At 44.6% G+C, this 8,585-nt stretch overlaps 1 pseudogene across 1 annotated transcript; it reads right to left on the bottom strand.

The window, feature by feature from the left end:
• Window positions 1-5,867: 5,867 nt before the first annotated feature.
• On the bottom strand, window positions 5,868-6,577 carry LOC103738635 (annotated as a pseudogene). Its single transcript, XR_001872568.1, has one exon. The product of XR_001872568.1 is annotated as a dnaJ homolog subfamily B member 6-like (transcript).
• Window positions 6,578-8,585: the final 2,008 nt, after the last annotated feature.

The following is an 8,585-nucleotide window of genomic DNA, read 5'->3' on the forward strand; positions in this document are numbered from 1 at the left end:
AAGAAGTCCTGCCTGGAGGGGACAGAGGACTTACTCCACATACTTGGGGACTTGGGATACCGGGCCTCAGCAGAAAAAGCTCAGATATGTCTGCAAGAAATGACTTACCTAGGGTACATCCTCAGGGAGGGGCAGCGGTGGTTGACTAAGGCCCGCAAAGAGACTGTGCTAAAGATACCTACACCAATCTCCAGAAAACAGGTGAGGGAATTCCTGAGTACTGCGGGGTTCTGCCACCTCTGGATTTTGGGGTTTGCCGAAATTGCAAAACCCCTATATGAGGCTACCAAAGAAGGACAGGACTTCAACTGGACGCAGGAAAGAAAGGCAAGAGGCCTTTGAAACCCTAAAACGCAAGCTCTTAGAGGCCTCTGCCCTAGGACTACCAGACATAAGTAAACCTTTCTGTCTATATGTGGATGAACATGAAGGTATTGTGAAAGGGGTCCTCACCCAGAGAGTAGGCCCCTGGAAGAGACCTATTGCATACCTATCAAAGAAATTAGACCCTGTAGCAGCTGGATGCCCCCCTGCCTGCGAATTATAGCAGCAGTGGCCCTGCTGGTTAAGGATGCTAACAAGTTAACCGTAGGACAGGACCTGCTTGTGGTAACCCCTCATGCCCTCGAGGGGTGCTCAAGCAACCCCCCCCATTGATGGTTGAGCAATGCCCAATTATCTCATTATCAGGCTCTGCTCCTAAATCCACCCAGGATCACCTTCCAGGTACTGACGGCCCTGAACCCAACCACGCTGTTGCCAGATCCTGATCTCGGGGACCCACTCCATGACTGTACTGAAATTCTGGCACAGGTGCACTGCATCAGACCTGACCTGAAGAATGTTCCCCTGCCTGACGCTGAAGAAACTTGGTAGATGGATAGAAGCAGCTTCATCAGAAATGGTAAAAGGCATGCTGGGGGAGCAGTCACCACCACCTCGATAGTCATTTGGGCTGAGCCACTGCCAATAGGTACATCGGCCCAAAAAGATGAACTGATCACGCTTACCAAAGCCCTAAAGATGGGTAAAGGAAAGAGACTCAACGTCTACACAGATAGCAGATATGCATTTAAAGCCCTAAAGATGGGTAAAGGAAAGAGACTCAACGTCTACACAGATACGCATTTGCCACTGCCCATATCCATGGGGCCACCTATCAAGAGAGAGGCCTCCTTACTGCAGAGGGAAAGACTATTAAAAATAAACGAGATCTTAGACCTCCTGCAAGCCCTCTGGGACCCAACAAAACTAGCTATAATCCACTGCCCAGGTCACCAAGAAGGAAACAACCCCACCCAGAAGGGAAATAATCTGGCTGACAGGACAGCTAAAGAAATCACCCTGACTTCCACGATCCTGCCCATTCTTGTTGGTCCCGGAGCAAGGGAACTGCCTAAAACTCCCCACTATAGCCCCGAGGACTTAGCCTGGATACACACTCTCCCTATGACTCAATGCCTAGAGGGCTGGTGGAGGACAATGGATGGAAAAGTTATCCTACCTCAGAATTTAGGCGTAAGATTGCTCAAGAAAATACATCGAGCATCACACATGGGCACCCAAAGGATGCAAGACTTACTAAGAAGGGTCAAAGTTAAAATTCAGGAAGGAAATCAAGCCATTGAAAAAATTGTTAGGCATTGTCATGCCTTCCAATTAACCAACTCAGCTTCGTTCCATACTAACCCAGGATCCCAGAGCAGAGGGACACGACTGGGTATGTATTGGGAGACTGATTTCACTGAGATCAAACAGGGAAAATTTAGGCATAAATATTTACTAGTATTCAGAGACACCTTCTCTGGATGGACTGAGGCCTACCCAACCAAGCATGAGACTGCTTATGTGGTAGCCAAGAAGCTAATCAAAGAGATCCTGCCCAGGTATGGTTTCCCAACTACAATCGGGGCAGATAATGGGCCAGCCTTTGTCTCTCAGGTAAGCCAGGGAATAGCCACTGCACTGGGGGCCAATTGGAAACTACATTGTGCTTATAGACCCCAGAGTTCAGGACAGGTAGAAAGAATGAATAGAACTCTAAAAGAGACCTTAACCAAATTAGCTTTAGAGACTGGCACAGACTGGGTGGCTCTCCTCCCCTTTGCCCTTTTTAGAGTAAGAAACACTCCATACCAGATGGGTTTGACCCCCTTTGAAATCATGTATGGAAACCCCCCTCCCATGACTCCTAGCCTCCAAGCTGACCTAGTATCGACCTTGGGAGACCAGGACATGCTGGACTCACTCCAATGGTTGCAGTTAACCCACCAATGGGTCTGACTGCAACTCAGGGCCGTATATGAAGCCACTGTTCCCCAGCAACCCCACAGGTTCAGGCCCGGCGACTGGGTCTTCATCCGCAGACACCAACAGAAAAATCTCAAGCCAAAATGGAAGAGTCCCTTCGTGATCCTCTTGACGACTCCCACCACACTCAAAGTGGATGGCGTCGCAACTTGGGTGCACTACTCCCACGCAAAACCTGCCGACACTTTTGCAGTCCCAGAGGATTACAAGGGAGACACCTGGAAGGCATCCCCACACCCTTCGAATCCATTCAAGCTCCACATCCGACGAGACCCTTCCTGCTAACCTATCTATTGTTGACATTGAACTGCTTATCGGCTGATGGCACCTTTCCTGCAAGTAGCATAAATCCCCATATGCCCCTTAGCATGATCCCCCAGATACCTGTGAGCTGGCCAACCAGCACCCATGATTGGGTTCCCCAGTTACAAGACAAGGGGGGATTGTAGGACCCTGAGACCCTCTTCATTCACCGGCTACCCCCCAATCCCTCCAGACCCACACTAATTGCTCTTTTAGCTTCTGTAAAATGCTTGGCTGCTGCTTTAGACATGCCTAGACATGCCCTGACCCCCACTTGCTATTCTCCACCCCTCTCCAGAAAACTATAGATTAAGCAAGCCCGGGCATGAAAACTGCCCAATACAGTAAAAACGGAGACTCCTGGCCCCACAGATAACAGCATATTCCACAGCCCTGAGAGCACCTACCAATAAGAAACTTCTAGGGCCGCATCTTATACATCCAATCAGTTTAAAATTATGTTGGCGCGCGTGGGCTCCTTGAACCAACCAAAATGTATTTTCGGTATCCCCCTCCTCTCCTTGTCTAAAACCTATAAAACGCTCCACTCTCCCTTACTCTGGGCTCTCAGCATGGATCCGTTGAGTTGGTGAGGTCTGAGAGACCGAGCTTAAGCCCGAATAAACCATAAACCTTTGCTTTTGCATTTTGGCATGTTGGGTCCTTGGAGGTCTTTTTGGGGTCCAGTGGATAAGGTACAACAGTCTCCCTTTTCTCTTTGTTAAAATGTCTGTTACTGAGAGGACAGTGCTACTTTTCTGAGGTCTTTTGTCTTAAAACTAGGTCTGGTCACTCCCTCTCACTGGGGGACAGGGTGAGGGGCTCCCCAGACCTTTCAATCCCTCCTGTAGAGATGCTGAAAATTCTCTCTGTTCTGCCTTTTGTTCTGCTTTACCTTGCTGCTTGACTAGAGATTTGTGGCTGTCACTCGCCTCTTCTTGATAGCTGTTATTCATCTTTCCCCAGTTTATTGCCTGGAGAGTAGCAAACCATGCCTCCATATTGTCCGCCATTTTACAAAGCTCCTACTTTTTCTGACCCTCCTTTCTTCCCTCACCCTTCCAAGCATCTTTTTTCATGTTGGTGTTTAACAAATTATTTTTGTTGTGATGTTATGAGAAACTTAAAAGATCAAAATCTGGGGCTGGGGAGATTGCTCAGCGTTTAAAAACACTGGCTGTTCCTGCAGAAGACCTGGGTTTGAATCTCAGCACCCACATGGCAGCTAACAACTGTCTGTAACTCCAGTTCCAGAGTTCCAGGGGATCCGACAGCTTCTCTCTCCTCCACGGGCATTGCACGTGGGCACTTACCTACATACAGGTAGTGCACGAATATACATAAAATAAAAATAATAACTAAAATTTTTTTTTAAAAAAGAGAGGGAAAAAAAGATCAAAATCTGACTTTTTGTTTGAACAAGTGCTGTGTCATGAGAGAGTCACCTTGCAAGTTAGATACAGGTTTTCCTCTAATACATCCCAGGTTACAGTTTGATCTATGGGACACTTACCCTGCTAGTCATTGTAATATATGAATCAGCCATAGGGTATATTTATTTCACTTCTCACTGTCAGTTTGTCCCTGTTCATATCCAAAGCTGTTTACGGGAAAAATCCCAAACAAAGGCAGACAGAACAGAAGTCTCCTTTGCTGTTGTCACCTGCTCTCTTAGGCTGGTGTGCATCCAAATTGTAGGACAGAAGGAAATGAAAATTAACATGCATCATTGGTTGGCAATCGCTTGGCTTTCTCTCGCTGATTGCTTCAGGGCTGACAGCTCACCTGCATTTTGAAACAGACACCTGCTAATTTGATGTTGTACCCTTTAATCTCACCCTTTCACCCACAGCATTTTAATTGTCCTAGAATTAATACACTCCTGGTTGAACTAACTAGAATGAGTAGGATGAGAGAGAGGAGGGAGGCTGGCCTGATCATATTTCACAATGCAGATTCCCCTTTTTATGTGTATCTGGGTGAGAGTCCCAAATCCTGAATCATTCTGCCTGGTAACAAATCTTAAAATACACTTAGCACCACCTCAAAATGTACACACACATACATGTAGGCAGATGCATGCACACACACAACTGATACATCATCGCATTGAATACGCCCTTCAGCCATCACTTCACCAAAGCTTTAGTTCAGTGCCCCATGATCCCTCAACTTCTCTGTATGCACCCAGGGAGCCCGTATCTAAGTGGGAGGTGGGGTAGCCTGGCAACTTGACAAGTGGACTAAGAGCGAAAGTTCTGCAAAACTGGTAGAAGGGGAAAGGGAGAAAATGAATTAACAACTTCTTTCTCTTGGAAAGTTCAGCATGACCTTGGACTAATTTTAAATTCTCAGGGGAGGAAGAGTCAACACCCTTCCTGCCCCAGCTTTATTGGCATTCTCCTATTGAAGGGAGGTTAATATGTCACATAGAAACTCTTTCCAAATAAAAACTGAGTTCTGGGTGATCACGGCCTCTTTTATAACACCTGCCACCCGCCTACCCTAGAAAGGGCTCTTTGCTAGAGTGGAGCCAACTGATCCAGCTTACCTTGGACTCTTGTTATCCAGGGAAGATTGTCTGCTTAGACCATGGCACAGGCGGGGACAGGGCTTCGTAGAGAGATTTCATCTGTGTTTTTTTGTTATTGTTTTTTCTTAAAGCAAATGACAATGACCCAATTTACCAGTTTTAAACCTCAGCTTAACATTACATATTTAAACAGTTGTCAGAACGGGCCAAGTCGCCAGCATTCGTGCACAGCTAGAAAACAGCCTTAATTTACACTAAACCAGAAATGTATTGCCATTGATGCAGAGATAACCGTCATCACTAAACACTGACAGAACTGCAATACTTCTGTAGAAGATTCCTCCTGGCAAGGTTGACTTCACAGCAGGCTGACACTAGGGCTCACACCAACAACTGAAGCAGATCAGCACTGGTGTTAGAGAACAGTCTTCTCCTAGCACTACTCAGAGTCAGAGGCTCACCTTGGATTACGTTTTAAAAAAGCAAAGTGCATGCAGAGATTACAACAATTTTAAAGAAAAACAAATGGTCCTATCGTGTGGTCCCAACAACAAATTCAAAAGTTTATGACAATCAGGGGCTCCAATTAGCTGTTTATAAATACTTTAGATTAGGTACAATTATACTGAAAGTCGAGTTCATTTGAAATCTTTAAAAAAATGTTCTTGTTAATCCTCAAATGGTGCTTGTTATTAACATTCTGTTAAATGCATGCCTTGAATTACTTATTATCCAAGCATAGCAGCTGCTCCTTACCACTTATAGTCAAGGACTAACTGGCCTTCTTCCTCAACTTCTACTCTCTCCTGACCATTCTCCACAATTCTTTCTGTAGTGATTTTTCTGCCATTAACTATTTTAGTAGAACTTGATATTGAATTGAAATTGCCCATCCTACTGCCACCAAATGATGCTGACGAGAAGGAAGTACATCCCCTGTGACCCAGTAATCCGCAGGAAGTGAATCCTATATCAAATGAAGAACATCCACCTCCAAATGATGGAAATCCACTGAAGGAGGGAGAAAAAAGGAGCCCGTGCCTCGGTTTCTGCTTCCTCGGGGGACCCCTTCAGTTACCAAAAAAATCATTGAATGGGTCTTCAAAGAAGTCGAAAGAAAATGAGTCCCAGCCACCAAACGATTCCCTGAAGACATCATCTGGGCTTCGGAATACAAAGCCAAACTCAAACGGACTGTCCAAGTGGCTTCCACCACCTCTTCCTCCTCCATCTAATCCTTCTTTGCCATATTTGTCATAGATGTCCCGCTTCTTGTAGGCCTCAGACACTTGTTTGAACTTTCCCTCCACTTCTTTATTTTCAGGATTTTTATCTGGGTGCTACTTGAGTGCCTGCTTCCAGTATGCCTTTTTGGATAGCCTCGGGTGAGGCGTATCTCTGCACGCCCAGAACTTCATAGTAATCCACCATGCTTTAACAGATTGTTGGAATACATCCAGGACATGGTGACCGGAGGGGGAAGGCAGGTGAATAGTCTTATGGCTCCAGCATGGCTGTGGATTTCATCAATCTTGGCAGCATCTTATTCCTGTCCTTCCCAGACCTCCCCAGACACTGCTGTTCTCCTTGCACGGTTATTTTAGAAGCTTTCAGAGTGTCTTTCTCCCTGTCCCTTATACAGTCTTGTCCAAACATTGCCTTTGAATTGCAGAGAATTAAAATGCAGAGTTTAAAAAAATATATTTTTATTTTATGTATATGGGTGTTTTGCCTGCACATGTGTAAGTGCACTCATGTGTGCAACAACTATGGAAGTCAGAAAGGAGCACTGCATTCCCTGGATCTGGAGTTAAGGACAGTTGTCAGCCGCTGTGTGGGGGTGCTGGGAACTGAACCTGGGTCCTCTGCAAGAACAGCCAGTGCTCTTAACTGCTGAGCCATCTCTCCAGCCCCAAAATGCAGAGATTTTTGTCCTCATATTTTTTTCATTCCATTTACTACCAACCACCAGCCTTTGGCTACAAACTTTTCATACTGGTCCAATGAACTCTTACAGCGAACTTCAGGCAGAGAGTTGCATCTTATGACCATTTTATAGATGAGGGCATAATGAATCCCTCAGCTTGAAGCACAAGCTCTTCTCATTTTCTTTTATGTAATGCAATTTTTCACTGGGTACTCAGCAGGTTCAGTGCTTGAAGTAACATGTAGAGCACAAGACTTAGATGTAAAACATAAAAAGCCAGGCGACTTAGACAGAGGAGTTGCCCCTCCTTGAAACACTACAAATGTGAACAAAAGGTTTTTTAGCTTCTTAGATATTAAAGGTACATCTGTCCAAACCAAACTTCCTCTCTAGAAGTGATTTGTATACACCCAGGACTCTGGAGGTGATGACAGCAAGAACCTGGGTTTCCATACCAGAATTTCACTATACTGTAGAGGCTACAAATATGGTCCTCCGCGTGCCTCCAAGTTAAACCCAGAATGTTGATTAAGGTAACAACATATACATTTTAAATGATTTGACTTAGTTTCCCTTTGCACTGAATATGTTCAACTTTATAGAAAATTTTCTACTTGAAGAGTTTCTTTACATGCCTGCTGATCAGCATTTTTCTAATTCTTAGTCCCATTTCACAGATGAGGCTACAATCTCCTTCAGGATTGAGGTCCAATGTTCCTTCCACTGTTCCACGTTATTTCTGTTCTTCACACACAAGTAAACTAATTCTTGTGAGGTAGTATTTAGAATTGAACAGTCAAAAAAAACAGTCAAATCCCTGTCACTGACACCACTTAATAAAATATAACCTTATTTGAAAACATTTCTTTGAAGATGCAATTAGAAATAAAAGGTCATATTGGAGTAAGGTGGGCTCTTAATCCAACATTACTGGTGTTCTCCTAATAGATGAGACATACACAGAGAAGAAAATTTCATGTGATGACAGACACAGAGATTAGAACGAGATATTCACAAGGTAAGAAACTCCAAAGATTGCCCACACCTGCCAGCAGGCATGAGCAAGGAGGGGAGCTGTTTCCTGGAGCCTGCAGAGCGATTGGGTTCCTGCTGATCCCTTAATTCGGGTTTCTTTCCAGCCTCCAGAACTAAATACATTCATCTTGCTGAGGATCACACAGTTTGTATACTTTGATGTGGCCATACTTGGAAATTCATGAGGTAACATCTGAATACAGACATTACAAGCCTGAGTCAACTCCAGGGAAGAGAGTTGTAATATTAGTCAGGTTCAGATAGATACATGTTGTCTTTGTATTTTTAAGTAGCTTATATTGATACCTTCCCTTTTTGTAAATATAGTAGTTTCTTACCTTTTTGCATGGATTTAAGTAAGTGGTGTGTACATGTATTTGTGTGTGTATGTATGTGAGTGTGTGTGTGTATACTAGTGTATTTACGTACACACATGTAGAGGCCAGAGATGGACATCAATTGTTTTCCTCAGTCACC

Source organism: Nannospalax galili, unplaced genomic scaffold (assembly GCF_000622305.1).
Source record: "Nannospalax galili isolate Female #2095 unplaced genomic scaffold, S.galili_v1.0 scaffold38, whole genome shotgun sequence".
Lineage (NCBI taxonomy): Eukaryota > Metazoa > Chordata > Mammalia > Rodentia > Spalacidae > Nannospalax > Nannospalax galili.